Raw genomic sequence first — 21,951 nt, 5'->3', positions numbered from 1 at the left:
ATGGATTGAATGCGGAAGGCCTAGGTTGGGTGTACTGAACTTTGTGCGACTATTTCCAAAGAGAAGGTACCGTAAGGTCCTTGAAGAACATCTAGCTGCTATCAAGACGGGTAACGCTGAAAAAGTTTTAAATGACCCACAGTCTCTTTGGAAATTCCGATCTCATACAACTGTGCATTCTCGTGATAGTCCCCAATTTTCACTAATGTCAAGATGGGTCTTCCATTTTGAAAATCAGCTTTAAAAGCTGAAAAGAAAAGTAGAAAGTGGTTTTGATGCAAAGTTTTCCGATCTTCTAGTTTCCAAAGCCAGACCCAATGGGGTAATGGTTATGCCGCCTGGTATTAAAGCGATAGTGCATCAACTTGAGAAAAAACAGTTTTCGGAAGGAGCGGACAGTATATGTACAAAGCACATGACGGCCGGGACTGATATGTTTTATAGTTATTTCTTATTACTTTTTCAGATCATTTTTAATATTGGTATTGTTTCTGATTGTATGTGCATTGGTGTCGTAACACCTATCCTAAAAAGGGAAAACCGCATTCTTCTTGCTCGTCGTATAGGCCCATTACGGTTTCTAGTGTTTTTGCGAAGATTTTCGAATTTTTGATCGTAGTTGGGTAAATGAGCGTTGTACTATGACCCCGTTTCAGTTTAAGTTTCAGTCGGGGCTAGGATGTTTCCATGCTTTACGAAGTTTATGTTCTATTCTTCTAGATACGGAGGCGTCGGAGAGTACGTTGATTTTAGGTGCATATGATGTGAAAAATGCCTCCAGGTCACTTCTTCACTCTCAAGCAATGCTTGAATTATATAACCACGGTGTTAGCCAGGACGTTATAGTGCCTCTTTACTGTATGTATCACCATCTGAAAGTCGAAAATAGTGTCTTGCTGAGGACTGCCCTTGGACATAGGGTCGAAATATTCATTCAAATTATATTCACTGTCTTACAAAAATAATTCCATATTGTTCTCCGTGTTTTGCTGTTTGTGCATCTGAAAGTCCGGTTGAAACTCGGTGACTCGTTCGCTGAAGATGACCTCCCAGTTTACTTTGGTATGAAACAAGGAGCAATAACCTCCCCGACCCTTTATAATAATGCCGCTCTCCCTGCCCAGGTTGATGTTCTTACTAGCTGCGTATCTAAAGGTGTCGATACATCGGTACTCTGTTATGACGAGGACCTGTTTAACTTTTGCCGTTCCATTACCATTTTACAATTTAATTTTGAGGAGCTTGCAACTCGATTTGACAAAATAGTTATAAATATTAAGGCTGAAAAGTCACAAGTTTGGCCATGTTTATTTAGTTCAATAACGGACACGACTAGGTTTTTTCCGATATTGTTCCTAATTTAGAGCTTATTTACCTTGGTTCACTGATTGGCTCTTCCCTTAGGAGTACAAGAAAGCTCCTTATTAAGCATGCTGAGAGAAATATGCGTGAAGCATACGCTAGTATTGTTCTTTCGCAAGTTATCCTTAAACGTAAGCTGCTGGCCAAGTTGTTCAATAGTATCGCTCTTCCGCATATACTGTATCTAACGCCTTTTTGGGATGTTTTGACCGATGTTGAAAAGCAATCTCTGCGAAAATCTTATGTGTTCATAGTTCGTTCTTTTCATTCTTTTATTTTCATAATTATCCATCGCGTTTTATTGTTTAACTATATGATGGGAAATAAATATTCATTCATTCATTGATTCATAATGCATTGATGCATCGGAAGAGACATTGAACTACAGTAAATCAGTGCTAACTTAAATACTATGACAGTCAATCGTCATTAAAAACGAATTTTAAATGAAAAAGAGACTGTTTTAACTTCCCAAGAAATAAGTGAACTTTTTTTTAACTAAAGAGGGTTTGAAATCCTTAAAAAGAGAAAAGTGGGTATATCATCAGGAGTAATGAGCTCAGAAGAAATACATACCGTTAGAAAATCTATTAGGACAACTTACAAACACGTTTATCAGACGAAGTTTTAAAGGATCCCTTTACCTCCAAATGACTACACATTGCTGACAATTTTCAATGTTTTTTTTTTTGTTTCTTTTTTTATTGTTTTTGCCCCTCAATAACATATTCTGAAAGTTTGAGCTTTGAAACAATAGGAGAAGAGAATATAGAAAAGCTTACATAAATATGTGAAACTCCTTCCAAGTTTCTCTCCTAGTCTAGAATAGACTCTAGTGAACAATTTGCGACCAGAATTCTATTCTTGCTATTTTATGACGATTTTTGCAATAGTTTCTTCAGCAGGCTAGTTAATTTACTGATTTTTTCATTTACTAATTAAAATTAATCTATTAATCATTCTGGAAGCATCTAGAGACTACGACAACTTTCTCTGTATTCTTCACACATTACAAAAATTAAAATTCCATGAAAGAAAGAATCACCTCATGTTTCATAAAGACTGAGACCTAGTGTGTCAAAACGCCAGTTTATGCTTTATTTGATAAAAATTAGCCTAATGTAAAATGAACATAAGGATGAAAAGACTTTTGCTTTCTTTCTATTTGAAAGCGTACCTTCTTCCTTTAATGTGAGAGAGCCAACCAGATCCTGAGATGAGTTGCAAGAACTGCTCTTTGAAATGTTCAAGCCATATAAAGGATAACAAAAATTTGAAACTGTCATGGATTCATCATTCTTAAATTGCAAAGGATCCACGCTTTCTGAAAGATAAATTGATAGAATCACACAAAAAAAACACTACAGAACACATGGCAAGACAGACGGTGTAGTAAACTATGTAATAAACCCTTTGCTGCATTCTCTCAAAGGAGAGGCCTTGGTTTGAACATTGCCTCGTACACCCTGCTTTGGCTTTTATTATATACTTCAAAGTATTGAAGAAAAAATTCAAATTGCTTGCAAGCTAAGTTTTAACTTGGCAATGTGGAATTTTACTTTTAAGATATTAAAAGTTCATACTTGAACAGGATTTTGTTTACATACATACTCCTACTGATAATGTACGACATTATCGTAACAAAATATGCATTTTTTTTTCTCTATAAGATTTGGAAAATATTTGATTTGCACATTTTCGGTTTTGTTTAACACCCTGCAAATCCTGTTTGACTGAAAAACAGAAACAGTTTGTAGAGGAGATTGTTATGAACTGCGTTGACTCGGAGAGATTTATTTTAATGTTTTGGTTAATATTCAATTGGTTCAATCGTGATTAAACCAAATCTAGAATGGTTGGCGTAACAACCAGGCCAATGACACATGTGCTGACAATGACCATTTAGGGAAGAATTTTTAGCTTAAAACGGCCAGCAGTTTTTTGGGTTTAAGCATTTCTCGACCAAATCTGCTGACAAACTATGTCAGCTTCAACAATTAGTTGCCAAATCTACTCACTATTTGCTAGGTACTAGTTGGGAGGAATCGAAAATTTACATATTTAATGAAATTTGGATGAGTTTTATCTTAAAACTCCCAGTAACTTTTTAAATGTAGAACATTTTCTGACAAAATCTGCCGACGAATTTCACTAGGCAATGAAAATTGTGGAGTAGCACGGTTACCAAGGGTCCCTCATCTTTCGCACGCCTTCTTTACAGTGTATACAGATTTCAAAACAATACATGATCCTGTTTTAAACCAGGTTTAGCCTTTCTTCCTTTTTGCTAAACTTTTTTTAATGGCAACAGGAAGGTATCAAAGGGTCAATGAGGCCAGCTCTGTGACAATAAATGCATTCTTACTCTTCTTCGACCAAATCCCATATGCCCCTCCCCCAATATTTTCATCCAGTCGGTAAAATAATGGCACGAAGCACTGCTATTCCACTATCTCAAATATTGTTCTCTTCGGTAAACGGGATGATGGAAATAAATGACGCAAAATCAATGGAAGGAAATCAGTCTCAGTCGGTGAAAAAAAAAAATGAGGTAATTGTAATAGCATTATCAATTAAATCAGTCTATGAAAATAACTAGCCGGTCAGTAAAATCTACCGCTATTCCCCCTCCCAAAAAACAAACAATTTGGCTAGTGACATCTCTGACCTTAAGCATTGAAAAATCTTTACCAGTTTCTTCTTCAAAGAAAGGGTGTAATGTGTGTACCTTTCAACTAAGAGCTTTTTGGCAGGAAGGAGTATCAAAGTCCAAATCTATGCCTCAAATTATAGATTAAGATCATTTGAATATACAAAAATAGCCAAGGAGCATATTTGTTGAGCCGCTAATAGCTTGGCCCAAGACTGCTGAGACCTCTTAGACCTCTTATCTTTACAGTCTAGGTGCAAGCAGGGTTCAATTTTTTGAACTTCACTGACTTTAAAAAATTTGAGGCACACGAGATAATTGAACAAATTTACCATCATTTATGAACTAAAAGCCAGAAAAAGATGGGTAGTTTCTGGGAGTGGTGTAATCCTTTGAAACAATATCCCTTGGTTCAATGTATTACCCACATAAGTTTCAAGCAGATGTGAGGACTTTCTTGAAAATGGTAGAGAATGGGTGTGAATACTGAAAGCCGTCAGTCTCACCAGCCTAAAGTACTTGTCATATAGTTTCCAAACCAGCTAGTGCACAAAATCCAGTCCCAAAATTTGTATACAGGGTATATGAACTACCAATTAGTCCTATTACACCTTTGACTCCCCAAAAAGTATCTTCAAATAATCAGAAATCCTTCATCATCATTTGTAACCAAGCCCTGGAAATAAAGAAGTCTTCCTGTCAGTTAATAGCCAACAATCCAAATCAAAGTTTTTAATTCTATTGATGGGTTGTGGGAAATGCGGGTACTTGAGCTACCTATCCCCAGCAGTTTAAGGCCTATAGGCCGGCCGGTACCAACACGGTTCTTCTCACTCACTCACGCTCTCTTCTGCATACTTCAAAACAAATGATGAATTACTCCCTTTTTTATTGTCTTCATTGTGCATTAGTGATCACTAATCAATTTGTTTCTTCTTTATGATATCAATAGATGCCTTAAATATCTTTCTATCAATGTACCAAAGCAGGTCAGAATTTAGGATTGCAGTGTAGGTATTTGGTATATTAGCCATGTAGCAGAGGCGCTTAAGGGAAATAGTCTCCACACTCAATGGCTGACAATCAAATAAGACATGCTGGATAGTTTCATCGGTTGAAAAGCAGACACGGCATAGAGAACAGTGATGTAACTTCCAATAGAATAACAAACTGTTGAGAAGAAGGGAACCTGATTTCAGACGGTAATATAGCACTGTGTGTCATCTAGCATAAAAGGGAGAAGAAATCAATTTACTATGATTAACATAAGATCTTTGCCTAACAATGTCTCGTGAATTGAGGTCAGAGGGAGAACTTGGGTTTAACAAAGAAGCCTTGGCTGCTAATAAATCAGCAGCATCATTATATTTGATGCCTTTGCGACTTGGAACATGTTGGAAATAGATCTGGTAACCTTTGGCCTGAAGGTTCAAAAGCTGTTCTAATGTTGAATAAGCCCTTATCATTGACTTACTTGTCTTACTTAACGCTATTGCTCAGCAGGGTCGCCAGCGTAGAAGGAACTGGTTGACAGCGCTGTCATTCTTTTCCAAGCAGCCCTGTCTAGGGCTAAAGATGGAGCCTCACTTGGGTCGATGTTATCAATGGAATACGCTGCTATAATTTATAAGAGCATCTAGAGCCAGGCGAATGGCACACAATTCAGCGGACAAAATGGAAGATCCCAAAGGAAGGGGTGAATAAAGGTCAAGGTCCAGTTATGGAATACATACTAATACTCCAGCTCTCTCACCCTGGACAGATCAATCTGAATAGATTTTACTGTGATTAGGGCACAACTTCAAAATCTGTTCAGCCAAAGAAGTCAGGATCTCATTATTGGGAATTAAGTTTTTATGAATTGGAATAAGTTCTGCTTGACAAATAAGTGGACTTATTTCCTATGGCGGAGTGTCAATAAAGGGGTACGCATAAGGTGAATACTGACCACAATTTTGGACCTCCAGTTGACAATGATTCAAAGATGAATGGGCATTAGTGCAAGCTGCCTTCAAAGCAAACATATGTTTATACACAACATGCTTGCTTCCATAAGTTTGAATTTGCGAGAGGTATTTCTTCCTTTGACTGGATGCTCTTTCACTAAGAGAGATCAAACCAGACAATTGTTTTAATTTAGACAGAGGAGTTCGCTTGTGCAAACCCAGAGCAATTTGAACAACTGAATTTTGTAAAGATTCCAGGGTTTTAAATGCATATGAGGGACAAATTGAGAAGAATTGGATACCGTATTCTAGATTAGAACGGATATGCAATTTATAAGAATCAAAGATAACTTTACGGTGGCATAGAAGGGATGCTCGTATAAAATTCAGATAGGGCTCAAATTGTTGAAAATAGAAAGTTCTAGTTCACTTTTAAATCGCCTGCTTTCTCACTGCAAAAGTCTAAAATCTACTACGTCATTGGCGCTTTACTGAAAACTATATGCGTCTTGAACAGTCTTGGAAAGTATAAACAACATCAAACTGAATATTTCATGTATAATGATATTAGTTGTTGAAAGATCCGTCAGTTCAAGGATTAGTTCCACTGTAATATTATTTTTATTTTCAAAGCTGTAAAAAATGGAAGAGAAAATATTTGTAATATAATTCGTTTTCAGTTAAGCGTCAATGCCGCAGTAGGATTTTGGTTTTTATTTACAGTTAAGGAAGGGGGCAGTATAAAAAAAATCTTGTTTGTAGTGAAACTATATTCGTCTTGAACAACTTTAGAAAGAACTAATAAATTAAACTGAATGTTTAATGTATAATGATATTAATTGCTGAAAAATCAGTTCAAAATTTTACTATAATTTTAATTTTTTCAATATTAAGTACAAAAGAAAATATTTGTAATAAAATTGGTTTTCAATAAAGCGCCAATGACGCAGTAGGTTCTAATTATTTTTATAAGAATATAAAGCATTGATTCATTGGAAGACGCATTGAACTACAGTAGATAAGTGCTAACTTAAAGACTAGGACAGGCAATGGTCATTAAAAATGCATTTTAAATGAAAAATACTATTTTATCTTTACAAGAAACAACTTAGCTTTTTTTGGACAAAAGGGTTCTGAAATATTTAAAAAGAGAAAAGAAGGTATATCATCACGCGTAATAAGCTCAGGGGAAAATACATACCGTTAAAGAAGCTATTAGGAAACCTTACAAAGACATTTTTCAGGCGAAATTTCAAATGATCCCTTTACCTCCAAATGTCTACACATTGCTGACAATTTTCCATGTTTTTTTTTTTTCTTTTTTATTGTTTTTGCCTCTCAATAATGTATTCTGAAAGTCTGAGCTTTGAAACAAGAAAAAGGAGAAATGAAAAAATAAAAGCCTACATAAACATGTGAAACCCAGTCTCCTCTTTTTCTCTTAGTCTAGAACAGACTCAAGTGAACAATTTGCAACCAGAATTTTATTCTTCCAGAATTTTACAATAATTCCTTTAGCGGGCTAGTTAATTTATTAATTTTTCGTTTATGTATTAATATTATTCTATTAAGCCTTCAGGAAACATCTAGAGACTCAAAGAATTTTCTTTATATTCTTCACCCATAACAAAAATCAAAATTCCGTGAAAGAATCACGTCACATTTCATAAAAAACTGAGACCAAAAGTGTCAAAATGCCAGTTTATGCTTTATTTGATAAAAATTTAGCCTAATATAAACTAAACAAAAGGATTAAAAGGCATTAGTATTCTTTCTATTTGAAAGCATACCTTCTTCCTTGAATGTGAGAGAGCCAACCAGAGCCTGAGATGAGTTGCAAGAACCGCTCTTTGGAGTGTCCAAATTATGAGACGAAACAGAAAAATTTGAAACTTTCACTGGCTCATCAGTCTTGTTTTGTAAAGGATCTACATTTTCTGAAAAATAAAGTGACTGAATGACACAAAAAGCACAACAGAACAAATGGAAAGGAAAATCCTTGGCTTGAAAGTTGTCTCGTGCACCTTGCTTTGACTTTTATTCTACATTTCAAAATTTGGAAGGAAATGAAAGTATTGAAAACAAATTTAAACTGCTGGAAAGCTAATTTTGAACTTAGCCATTTGAAATTTTACTTTTAAGATATTACAAGCTCATACTTTGAATGTTTTTTGTTTACTTACTTTACTTATACTGAAATTGTACAACATTATCGTAACAACATAAAATTTTTTCTCCATAAAATTTGGAAAACATTTGATTTGCACGACTGAAAAAAGAAATAATTGTAGAGGAAATTGTTATGAACTGCTTTGGCTGGGAGAGGTTTGTTTTAATGTTTTGGTTAATGTTACATTGGTTCAATTGTGATTAAGCCAAATCTAAAATGGGTGGCGTGAATACCAGGGTCGCACGTACTCGCAATGACGATTTAGAGAAAATTTTTTAGCTTAAAACAGTCAGCAGTTTTTTGGCTTGAAACATTTCTTGACCAAATCTGCTGACGAACTATGTCAGTTTCAAGCATTAGTTGCCAAATCTACTCATAATCTGCTAGGTACTAGTTGGGAGGAATGGAAAATTTACATGTTTAATTAAATTTGGATGAGTTTTATCTTAAAATTGCCAATAATTTTTTAACGTAGAGCATTTTCTGACAAAATCTGACGACAAATTTCACAAAGCGATGAAAATTGTAGATTAACATGGTTACCAGGGATACTCCATCTTTTGCACGCCTTCTTTATGGTGTGTACAGATTTCAAATCGATGTATGATTCTGGTTTAAACCAAGTTCAGCATGCCCTTCCTCTATGCTGGATATTGTTTTTGAATGGCAACAAGGAGGTATCAAAGGTTTAAAGAGAACAATGAAGCCCTCAGTGGGGAAAGGTTTTATATTACAAGTTTCTAATTTACACAAAATGTTATATGCCTGTCTTTCACTTAAAAAGTTGGCAAGGAATAAGGACTCAATAGAATTTGTTAGGAATACATACACATTTTTGTACATACAGTTACCACTTGCTATTTTTAGGAGAAACTCAGATAACATCTCTTTTGTCACCAAGTCAGTCTGCAGTTGATTTGCACCTGAAATGCACGCTCAATTCGCAGCACATTCAAGATTTGATTTTCAATTTATATTATAATGAGTCATCTTCCAAGTTTCAATTGTTTTCTCTTCAAGTTTCAATATTAAAAGGCAAGTATTTATTCTGATTTCAACATGAAAACATCTGTTCAGAATTGGATATTAATTATAAAACCAGTAAGCTTTTTTTCAATGAATTTTAATCTTGGACAAGCTTGTTATATTTTGCATTCAGCATTCCATATTAATCAGCACTCCAACAAGTGAAAGATAATACTACGACAAATATTGTAAAGTCATTTTGATTGATTAGTTAGTTATTATCGCAAATTTCACTAATACGCGAGCAGACGAGGGGCGGTAATCTATGGCAAGCGTCGTAGTACTTTCCAGGAGTGTGTCTCCCTTAAACTATGGGGACTAGATAGCAGGAGCCTATGCTTCCCTCGTTTATTTGTGCATCTATACATCTTGTTATTTTTCCCACTGATACCGATTTGGACTGAAATCGGACATTTCTTTTAAAATAAGATGCGGCAGTGAGTGGTGAATTTTGCATAATGCGGTGTTTAATTACGTCACCCGTTCAATGCAGACAGGAATTAAATCGGAATCGTTGGTACAATCTTGATTGCAGTTTTTCCAGAAGGGGGCTATCCAGGAAGCGAAAAAGATTTTATTTGAGATGGCTTCTCACGAAGAACGTTGCTTAAAGCATGTGAAAGAAGAAGACAATGTGGTAGACATTGGAAAAATACTGCAAAGATATGTGAAAGACCGCAAGAGCCTATCTAAGTACGTAATTTATTGTTCTGCAGAAGTTCCAGCTTCGTCAGAATTAGTTGGTGTTTACGCTATAAGTAAAATTGATGAGATGTGCAAAAAAGTTGAGAAAGCGGTTATACACATACAGCAGCTACCCGTTCCAGTAGACCAAAACCCCGTCGAGAAATCCGGTAAGGTTACCCTTATTTACTCAGTCGTTGTGAAGAATCCCCCAAAAACCCTTAGTACGGCTGAGGCTAGAAAGTCTGTTATAGATTCGGCTTGTGGTATGATTCCTGATAAGTCTGCTATTGAAATTCAAGGGGGTATATTGGATTTCAAAGTTTTGGTGGACAGAAAACCATGAGTAGAGAAAATAGCCAGTTCGTTCAAAGCCACTGATCAAGAGATAGCTTTCAGTGTGCTATCTAAGCAATTCATTGGTATCATCAAGCAAGTCCCCCCGGAATTCAAAAGTGAACTAAATTCAGTCGTTCTTATCGTCACAAGCTGATCTAGATAATGCATTATCAAACCCAGTTAAGATCGGGTATGAAATGTATCGGGTTGAAATTTTCCATTTCGTTCCAAAAAGATGCTGCAATTGCCATCAATCCGATGGACAGATTGTAGCAACGCTGAGTTTGGTCCCACTGAGCTCAAAGAGGTCATAGATCCTCACGTGAATCGCCATGCCGTAATGAACTTTGTTGCATCTCCTGTAAGTCGAAAAAGCACAATTGCTACTCGTATCGATGTCCCGAAAATCGTAAACTGATGCTGGAACAGCCGCGCGGTTATAACTTCACTAACCATGGCTAGTTATACGGATTTATCTGTCATATCTTGGAACATTAACGCTGGAGTGAGCCAAAAGCTCCCACTTATTGAGACCCTCGTCCAGAATCACGGAGTGGTGTGTCTGTAAGAATATTTCCTTTCGACCGAGCGACTTTCTTTATTAAACGTACAGAATGCGGCGTCAACTAACATCTCAATTGCAATCCGACGCAAATCTCGTAAATAATTTCTTAGACCACACTGCTTTTCCATTTACAAAAAATTAAACAAGAAAAACGGGTTTTAATTTCTATAAAACAGTGAATACAAACACTTAATTAAACAAAATACTCCGAATATTTCGGCTCCACATCCGGGAGCTTTTCTCAACGGAAAAAAACAAAAAAAATTTCTTACATCAACATAAAAAACATACTAAACAAACAAAAGAAAAAATATAAATAAATAGTAGGGCCGAAACATTAAATATAAATAGTGGCCCCACATTAAATATAAATAATGTGGGGCCGAAATATTCGGAGTATTTTTGTTTAATTAAGTGTTTGTATTCACTGCTTTATAGAAATTAAAACCCGTTTTTCTTGTTTAATTTTTTGACGCAAATCTCGCGAAACTTCTTCAACAATTATGTAACAACATACACCCTTTTGAAAATCTCGACACTAATAGCATTGTTTAATTTAGTTTTCTACCTCCTCATTTTGACCTGAAAAATAAACTTAATACCATTCCCAAAAAATTATATCTATCCTCTTTGACATACGCTTACATTCTTTTAATTAAGTTAAATGGCAAGAGCAGACGTAGTAATTGTAATAGAAATGAATATTCCACTTAATATCCTCAGTCATAAAAAAAAAAACAGCTACTCCCACCATTGAAAGGAATAACCCCGACAGGTTTCATATCGACTGAGACAAAGAGTGTCAAAATGTCAACTTCATTTAAAAAAATTAGCCAACTGTAAAATAAACAGAAAGAGACTTTTGCGCTCTTTCTCTTTGAGAGCATACCTTCTTCCTTTAATTTAAAAGAACCGACCATAAGCTGGGACGTGCAACTAAAACTGTTTTTAGGAGCGTCCAAATCATGGAATGAATGAAAAAAATTTGAAACTTCCAAGGGTTCTTCAGTCTCAATTTGCAAAGGATCCATAATTTCTAAAAGATAGAGTGATTGAATGATGTATAATACACTACAAAAGACATGATAAGGTAAACTATACTATTAAAAAGCAGAGGTAACATCAAGTCAATAAGGGCTAATAACTAAAGCACAATGGAAGACAACTCAAGCATATTGTCTAGAAGACATTAAAGGAGACCAAAGGCCCCCTAAAAAAAAAAAAATCAACTCTCTGTGGCTCTTACAAGGGTTGCCACCAGGTCAAAATAAGAATGACTAAACCCTTGAAAAAAAAATTGTGACTGCTTTGATCTCGAAAAAGGTAAAAAACCTTTGTTTTGAAACTCAATCTCTTTAGAAAAAAAATAAGGCAGTTCTCTTTAAGAAATACGAGGTTCATGTATGTTAATGACGGTAATGCCATTGTGGGCAAAGAGCGCAGTGATCCGAATGTGGAGCAGCAGAAAATATGCTGGTGAAACGCCAGCTTTAGGCAGAGTGACGCAAGCCAAAATGTTTGGGATGAGGGTTTTCGGTATTTTTACGAACTTGTTTTATTTAATCAACAGTTCACAAAGTACCCATGTCTTTCATACCTTATAACGCAGAAAAGAATTGCTTCTTGCATTACTTTACAGTAGGAAGAACCTGTAGAACTAATTAGATATTTAAAACGAGGCTTTGGACAGTGTTGGATAATTTTAACACTGTAGTATTGGATAAGATATGCTCTGATTTTGTAAAATGAAAAAGTCCGAGTTCAACTACGTTTGCTGTTTGTTAACTTTCACAGGATCTGATGCTAAGATAATCTGGAATTTTTATAGTTCTGATCAAGATATCTAATTCCTAAGGGATTAAGGCCTTTTCCCGTAGGGTACCTTATATTTGCACAATAGACCTTGCCCAATAGTATGCTGGTTCGAGAAAAGAGGAGACATTGCGGATTATATCACACAGGCCATTCATTAATATACTTGTGAGACCATTGTCAATGAATCCATTGTCAATGAAACTCTAGTGCCATTTTTAGGTGACCAAAACATTGAAGGGTATCTACCCCCCACCCCCCCCCTTTTTACCCAAAATTGTCCGATCAAAATTTTGAGATAGCCATTTTCTCCAGCATGGTCAAGACATCTAATTGCTATGTCTTTGAGGATGGCTTGACCCCCACAGCCTCCAGGGGAAGGACTGCAAGTTATGAACTTTGCCCATTGCTCAAAGACATGGAAAATCAAGCTTAAAACGAAAACAAATATTTTGCTATTAAAGTATAAATCAAACTTAAAACGAACAGAAATTAAATAACAATCAATGCGAACAAACATACAATATATATTAACGTAAATGAATAAATAAATCTTAAAACAAGTAAAACATAAATTGAATATGCAAATCAAGTTTGAATCGAATAAAAATAACTACAAACAAGAGTTTGGGTATCGCCTCACTGCAGAAGCAAAATATTTGTTTTCGTTTTAAGCTTGATTTTGGTATTCAATCTAAGTAATACTCACTTTAAGATCTATTTATTCTTTTAAATTATTGATTGTTATATGTTTCTTTCTATAATTATTTATTTAATTTCGGTTTGTTTTGGGTTTCATTTATTACTTAATATTAATTTCTGGTCGTTTTGAGTTTGAATTTTAACCGTTATTTTTATCTCATGATATCAATTTTAAAAATGCATTTAATTTTATTTGAAAAACTTATTTTTCGGTAAGTTTTTTTTGATTAATTTTTGTTCGTTTTTTATCGCAAAAAATTTCAAGTTTTTATGGCATGGGGGGGGGGAGTGCTTACTGTCCAATTATTCTTGACTTTCAAAAACGGATCTAGAACTTTCAATTTAAATCGAATGAGGCTTTTTTCAAAGTCTATACGATTACCTCTTTGATAAAAACCTTATATATGAACAATGGACAGCTTGCATAACTTGTGGACAGCGATTCACAACAATGAATGGATTGAAAAAATGGCTCCAATAAGGGGGTTTAGACCATTTCACTTGCTGACACAAAGGGATCACGACTGTTTGGAATTGACCTTAATAGGATTTTGTGCGCCAAAGCAATTTTACATCTATCTCAGAGTATGTATTTTAACCTTATAATTGGATAATTATGATATATTTGCTATGTGTTCTTCCCATACAAAACCCCTTCCCATAAGTTAAAAACGCCCTTTAATAAGTTATGCCCCAGGGCATAACTTACAACGCCTACCCCCGGGCCCTGGTGGGCTGTGTCGACACCGGAGTTTTTTGTTATCAGAACTTTGAACTATTTAACAAAATGTCTATCTCAAAAATTTTACCTGATGCATTTAGGGCGTGGAGTAGGGGGGGGGGCTAGTCACCCTCCAATCTCTTTTGACTCTTAAAAAGTGAACAAGAACTTTCAATTTTCAGTAAAATGAGACCTCTCCAAAGTTTATACAAGCATCCCTTCCATAAGAAATAATGGGAAGGATTCGGAGAATCTTTAAATTTCAACTCTAGCCCTGAGGGCTGTGGGGGAGTTGTCATCCTCAAAGACCTAATTTTCAAAACTTAAAACTACGTTTAATAAAATGGCTGTCTCAAAATTTTGATTGGATGTGTTTGGGGAAAAGGTGGGCGTGAGAGGGGGGTTAGTTGCCCTCAAACCACTTTCGACAATTAAAAAGGGCATTAGCCCTCTGAAATTCTAATTAAATGAGCCTTTTTTTAAGGCCATATGGAAACAACTTCTATCAGAAACTTTACATTCCCAGAAAATAACTTCAAAACCTTACTTAGAGAGTTTTGGCGGCTTGTCTGTCTCAAAATTATAATGTCTCTCTAGATCTAGTAGAATATGAAAAAAATGTCTCTCACAAAATGGTGATTGGATATGTTTGGGGGAATGGTGGGGGGGAGGGGGGCTAGTTACCCTCCAATCACTTTCTACTATTAAAAAGGGCACTATCCCTTTGAATTTCCAATTGAATGAGCCTTTTTTTAAGTTTCTACGACAAGGCCTTCTATAAAAACCTTATATGCCCCCAGGTCATATCTTAAAACCCTTGCCCTGAAGGTTGTGGGGGAGTGTCCTCCTCAAAAACATATTTTCTATCTGGATATCAACTACGCTCAACAATTGGTACATCAACAATTGGTACAATTCTTGAAGGAATTGTGAATACCACAGTTACTAAAGATTCATTTGACAACACACCGCTCACAGACAGCCAACATGGCTTCAGATCTGGGTTCTCAGTTGAGACAAATCTTATTGATGCTTATGACATAACCCTGCTGACTTAACCCTTTTGGATTTTGCCAAAGCTTTTGATAAAGCCTATCATTGCTGGCTGGAGACAAAACTAATATTTATCCATCTGGATATTGTAGAATGGGTGGTGCAGTTTCTTGCAGGAAGAAAGCAAAGAGCTAAGGTATTTGGAGACAATGGACGAAATTTTTTTTCAGACGTTGACAGTGGTGTGCCTCAGGGAACAATCTTAGGTATAACTATGTTCAATATTTTAATTAATAATTCTCCAGAAGCTGTAAAAATAAGATCAGCCTATATGCTGACGATTCGAAGCTTATTGGCTCTGAGGAGTCATCAGTTACAAGAGCTTCCATGCAAGATGATCTGAATTTGATTTCAATACTTGAATTTAACATTCAGAAGCGTAAGTCAATGCCCTTTGGGGGAATAAACATAAGGTGATAGTACCATATGATAGGAGGGGATGGTTCAAGACAATTAAATGACTCCTAGGCAGAGGAGAGAGATGTGGGAATTGTTGTTGATGAGCAACTAAAATTTAGCAAACATTCACAAACAGCAGTTGCCAAAGCATCCCAGCCCCTTGGCATAATCAAGCGTAGGCCTACTGTATGCAGCAGATTATCCAAAGTTACCAAATGGTACAAGGGTCTTGTGTAGCCATTGCTAAAATTTGGGATGTGTGTTGCAACACCCCTTAAGAAGGGTGATCAGCCAAAAATAGAATATGCCCAAAGACAGGCAACAAAAGCTGTTGATGGATGCAAGAGTCTTGATTGAATAAGCTAAAGCTCCAATACTTGTATACAGGTATCAAAGGAGGATGTCATAATGATTTATAAGCTTTTGAATCCTGAATCCTCCTGTCAAAAGCCATTTCAGTTTGACGAATTCTCCAGTACAAGGGGGCATAGTAAGAAGTTTTCCTAGAAAAGGGTAGATACCAGAGTTCGCGTGTAAAGTGTAAATTATGTTCTAGTCTTTAGAAGGTACAGGGGGTATTATCCCTGCTCCTCTTTGTGGTAGTTCTGCCTGTTTTGAGTTGGAGTTGATTATTTATTTTAATCTATTCGCAGGTTTTGCCCGTTCTTGGTTTCATTTATTTTTTTAGTGATTTACAGTAGTCTTTCACTGAAATGTTATTTGACTTTATTTTTGGTCATCTCTGGTTTAATGTAGCCCTTTACTTTTCTTCAAAGAACTTCTATTGAGGAAAAAGTTTTTTTTTTTTTTTTTACTAAACCCAAATCATAGGATTGGGTTTAGCATGGATATATTCAATCTATAAGACAAGTGTTGTGAAGCAGAACAATCGCATTTGACTGGGCGTTGATGTGAGGTTAACTCTTGTTTAAGTGTAAATTAAAAAAAAAAAAAAAAAGTTGTGCAGTCAGTCAATCCTAACTTGCATAATCCTAAAAATAAGAAAACTAAACCTGTTTATAACTATCTACATCATATCCAAGAATAGGTACCTACTTTCTATCTTTACAAAAAGGTGCATTTTAACCAACAATTTGTCGAAGGTCAATCACTCAATAATATAGTAACTGACAAGGTTGCCAAACTATACCTTCTATAGAGTCCCACTATAACTTAAATTAAAGTTCAGGTTCTGGGCTATTATATGAGATTACTTAACTGAATTTTTAACAAACCGGAAGTGCTATGGATGGCTATAAGTGTCCGCTGTACATTGGAAGTGGTCAGAAGTCAAGGACTATAGGTGGTATCTTAATTTGTAACACTAAGTAGGATCAATCATATTATCACGTTTCTTTCGTACCAAATAAGGTTTCCAGTGAAGCTTAAATTGAATATGCAAGTCAAGCTTGAAACGAACAAAAATCACTACAAACATGAGTTTGGGTATCGCCTCTTACTCTCACTGTAAAAGTCTAAAACCTATTACGTCATGGCTCTTTACTGAAAACTATATGTGTCTTGAACAGTCCTTTGAATGCAAAATCTAAAACCTTTTACAGTGTAAAAGTCTAAAAGCTATATGTGTCTTGAATAGTCTTGGAAAGTATAAACAGAATCAAATTGAATCTTTGATATATAATGATATTAATTGTTGAAAGTTCCATCGGTTCAAGATTTTATTGCACTGTAATTTTATTTTCATTTTCAATACTGTAAGAACTAGAAAAGAAAATATTTGTAATAAAATTCGTTTTCAGTGAAGCGCCAATGACGCAAGTAGACTTTTTAGGTTTTTACAGTTAAGAAAGGCGACAATTTTAGGGGTCTTGCACAATTTTGGAAAGAACTAATAAATTAAACTGAATATTTGATGCATAATGATATTAATTGCTGAAAGCTCATAAGTTCAAAATTTCACCGTAATTTTAATGTTTATTTTTAATATTAAGCACAAAAGAAAACATTTGTAATAAATTTGTTTTCAGTAAAGCGCCAATGACGCAGTAGATTTTAGACTTTTACAGTGAGAGAAGGAGGCGATGCCCAATCTCTTGTTTGTAGTGAATTTTGTTCGTTTAAAGCTTGATTTGCACATTAAATTTAAATTTCACTCGTTTTAACATTTATTTATTCATTTACATTAGTATCTATTGTCTGTTTGTTTGCATTGATTGTTTACTTAATTTCTGTTCGCCTGGGTTTCATTTATACTTCAATAGGAAAACATTTTTCTTTCGTTTTAAGCTTGATTTGCATATTCAATTTAAGCATTATTTGCTTTAAGACTTATTTGTTCATTTATATTACTACTTGTTGTATGTTTTTTTGCTATGATTGTTTATTTAATTTCTGTTCTTTTTGGGTTTCACTTATTCTTTAATAGTAATTTCTGGTCGTTTTGAGTTTAAATTTTAACAGGCATTTTAATCTGCTGATCTCAAGTTTAAAATAGCCTTTATTTTTCTTTGAAATACTTCTTTTTAGGAAAGTTTTTTTTAATTTTTTTTCAAATACCTTATTTCAAAATCAAACTATTTTTTCAAAATCATATGTTCATCAAAATATCAAAACAAAATCGCGCTGCCTAAGTAAAGAACGAAGTTGACACAATGTATTATTTATTTTTCTTCCACACCAGGGCACTTCGTATCGAAGGAGTTGTTGTAGAAACTTGGAAAAGGGCTCATTCAATTAGAAATTGGAACAGCTAGTGCCCTTTTTGATAGTAGAAAGTGATTGGAAGGCAACTAACATCCCTACCACGACCACCATTTCCCTAAACATATCCAATCAAAATTTTGAGATAGACCTTTTGTTCAGCGTAGTTGATTTCCAGATAGAAATTATGTTTTTAGGAGGACCCCCCCCCCCACAGCCCTCAGGGAAAGGGTTTTAATTTATGGCCTAGGGGCATATAAGAACGATGTTGGCACAATGTATTTTTTTTTCCTTTAGACCAGGGCACTTCGTATCGAAGACCAGGGCCTTCGAAGCTGTCGTAGAAACTTCGAAAAGGGCTCATTCAATTGGAAATTGGAGTGGCTTGTGCCCTTTTTAATAGTCGAAAGTGATTGGAAGGCAACTAACACCCCTTCCACAACCACCATTTCCCGAAAAACATCCAATCAAATTTTGAGACAGCCATTTTGTTCAGTGTAGTTGATTTCCAGATAGAAATTATGTTTTTGAGGAGGACACTCCCCCAAAGCCCTCAGGGCGAGGGTTGTAACTTATGCCCTTGGGGCATATAAGGTTTTTATAGAAAGCGGTGTCGTTGAAACTTCAAAAAAGGCTCATTCAATTGGAAATTCAAAGGACTAGTGCCCTTTTTAATAGTCAAAAGTGATTGGAGGGCAACTAACCTCCCTCTCACGCCCATCATTTCCCCAACCGCATCCAATTACAATTTTGAGATAGCCATTTTGTTTAATGTGATTGAAAGTTCTGGGTATTAGGTCTTTGAGGATGACAAACCCTCCACAGCCCTCGCTGCAAGGGTTGTAAGTTATGCCCTGGGGGCATATAAGGTTTTTATAGAACGCGTTGTCGTAGAAACGTCAAAAAGGGCTAGTTCGATTGGTAATTGAAATGGCTAGTGCCTTTTTAATAGCCGAAAGTGATTGGAGGGCAACTAACACCCCTTCCATGCCCACCATTTCCCCAAACACATCCAATCGGATGTGGGGAAATTTGAGGGATTTTTGTAATAATATTTATCAATTTGTTTGATATTTTTGTTTTTTTTAGTAGTGCCATAATAGAATTTTTGATTGTGTTGTTTTGCTAGCCCGTCGGCGGGGGATATTGTTTTGTTCTTGTTTCTTTATATTGAATTATGTGTTGGAAGTTGGAGTTGGCCAAACAAACCAAAAGGTTCCTTGACGTTTTTTTTTTGTAAATTATGTGTAAATAAAATTATACTCATGGAAGAAAAAAATCAAAGTTTAGAGATAGCCATTTTGTTCCACGCAGTTGAACGTTCAGAATGGTAGATTGTTGAGCTGGGTATTCCCCCCACAGCCTTCAGTGCGAGGATCCTAAATAACATTCTTGAGCAACATGAGGCTTTCATTCAAATCTTGATTACAAAAACTCTTCGAAAAACTTATTCGGCTGGAAATTCACAATGTTTTTACCCTAATTTTCTTTAGGAAGGGATTGGAAGGCAACTAATCCCCCCCCCCCCCCCTTCCCCAAACACATCCAACCAAAATTTTTAGATAGCCATTTTATTCAAAATAATTGAAAGTTTTGGAAATTAGGTCTTTAAGGATGACACCCCCCCCCCCCCCCCACAGCCCTCAGGGCAAGGGTTGTAAGTTATGCCCTGGGGGCATAAGGTTTTTTCTAGAAAGCAATGTTGTAGAAACATCGAAAAGGGCTCATTCAATGGTAAATTGAAAGGACTAGTGCCCTTTTTAATAGTCGATAGTGATTGAAGGGCAACTAACCCCCTTCTCATGCCCACTATTTCCCCAAACACATCCAATATAAATTTTGAGATATCCATTTTGTTCAACGTAGTTGAAAGTTCTGGAAATTAGGTCTTTTAGGATGATATCCCCCTCAGAGCCCTCAGTGTAAGGGTTGTAATTTATGCCCTGGGGCGTATAAGTTTTAAGTAGAAAGTTAGTGTAGAAATTTCAAAAAAGAGCTCATTTGATTGAAAATTGAAATTACCCTTTTTAATAGTCAAAAGTGAGTGAAGAGTAATTAACCCCGCTCTTACTCCCACCATTTCCCCAAACACATTCAATGAAAGTTTAGAGGTAGCCATTTTGTTCAACGTAGTTGAAAGTTCTGGAAATTATGTATTTAAGGATGACAAAAACCCCAGAGCCCCCAGGGCAAAGGTTGCAAGTTATGCCCAGGGGGAATATAAGGTTTTTAGATATAGAGTTGTCGTAAAAACTTCAGAAGGGGCTCATTCAATTGGACATTGAGAGGGCTAGTGCCCCTTTTAATAGTCGAAATTGATTGAAGGGTAACTAACCTTCCTTACACACCATCCATTCCCCCACACACTTCCCATGCAAAGTTTAAATAACCATTTTGTTAAATTTAGTACAAAGCTCTGGAAATTAGGTCTTTGAGAATCACAACCCCCCAGCCCTCAGCGCAAGGGTTGAAAGTTATGTCCTGGGGGCATATAAGGTTATTATAGAAAGTGTTGTCGTAGAAACTTCAAAAGGGCTCATTTGGTTGAATATTCAAAGAGCTAGTGCCTTTTTAATAGTTGAAAGTGATTGGAGAGCGACTAACCCCCCTCTCACGCCCACCATTTCCCCAAACACATTCAATTAAAATTTTGAGATAGCCATTTTGTTTAACGTAGTTGAAAGTTCTAGAAATTAGGTCTTGCAGGATGACAACCACCCTTACAGCCCTTAGGGTAAGGGTTGTAATTTATGCCCTGGGGGCATATAAGGTGTTTATAGAACGCCTTGTTGTAGAAACTCAAAAAGGGCTCATTCGATTGGAAATCGAAAGGTCTAGTGCCCTTTTTAATAGTCGAAAGTAATTGGAAGGCTTCTATCTTAGAGTATGACACTCCCCACGACAGCCCTCAGGGTAAGGGTAGTAAGTTATGCCCTGGGGGCATATATGGTTTTTATTGAAAGCTTTGTCGTAGAAACTTGAAAAAGGGATCATTCGATTGGAAATTCAAAGGGCTAGTGTAATTTTTAAAAGTCGAAAGTGATTTGAGGGCAACTAACACCCCTGTCACGCCCACCTTTTCCCAAAACACATCCAATCAAAATTTTCATATAGCCATTTTGTTCAACGTAGCCTAGTTAAAAGTTTAAGAAATTAGGTCTTTGAGGATGACAACCCCTTGCACCTCCCGGGGCAAGGGTTGAAAGTTATACCCTGGGGGCATCTATGGATTTATAGATACTGATGTTGTAGAAACTTCAAAAAGAGCTCATTCGATAGGAAATTTGAACGGCTTGTAGCGAAATTACGGCTCGAAACCCCTATGCCTTCCAAAGGCCAGAACCTAATTTGCACTTTACTGAAAAAAATACAAATGAATATGCATTGTCAATTTAATATACATATACTGATATTTTGTAATCAAAATGTGAATATTATTTGATTTAGTAAAGTTATAAAAGTAAAAACATTTATATTTTTTCAGTAAAGTGCAAATTATGTTCTGTTCTTGGGAGGGCATAGGGGTTTTGAGCCTTACTTAAGTTAATTTCTGCTCATTTTGAGTTTGACTCGGTTATTTATTGTAACTTCTGTTCGTTTTAGGTTTCATTTATTTATCGAAGCTGATTTTTGGTAGTTTCACGCTTGGTAGATTATTTGATTTTTTTTTTGCTAATTTTTTGTTAAATATAGTTCTTTACTTTTCTTTGAAAAACTTATTCTGTGCAAAAAGTTTTTTTTTCAATCAATCAAAGTAAAAAATGAGGTTGTGTCCATCTCAGAGTTTGTATTATCTGATGTTGTTAACAAAAAGTATATCTCAAAATTTTTATAGGGTTTGTGAGAAAAAGGGCGTAGGAG

At 35.7% G+C, this 21,951-nt stretch overlaps 1 protein-coding gene across 1 annotated transcript in view; it reads right to left on the bottom strand.

Moving 5' to 3' along the window:
• Nucleotides 1-21,951, bottom strand: part of LOC148952892 (uncharacterized) — a 185,800-nt gene that overhangs the window by 96,412 nt on the left and 67,437 nt on the right. The gene's annotated exons all lie outside the window — the stretch shown is intronic.

The sequence above is a fragment of the Artemia sp. Qi Xiang Cuo genome, chromosome 4 (genome assembly GCF_049724085.1).
Source record: "Artemia sp. Qi Xiang Cuo chromosome 4, ASM4972408v1, whole genome shotgun sequence".
Taxonomy (NCBI): Eukaryota; Metazoa; Arthropoda; class Branchiopoda; order Anostraca; family Artemiidae; genus Artemia; species Artemia sp. Qi Xiang Cuo.
This window is presented reverse-complemented; position numbering and strand designations above follow the sequence as displayed.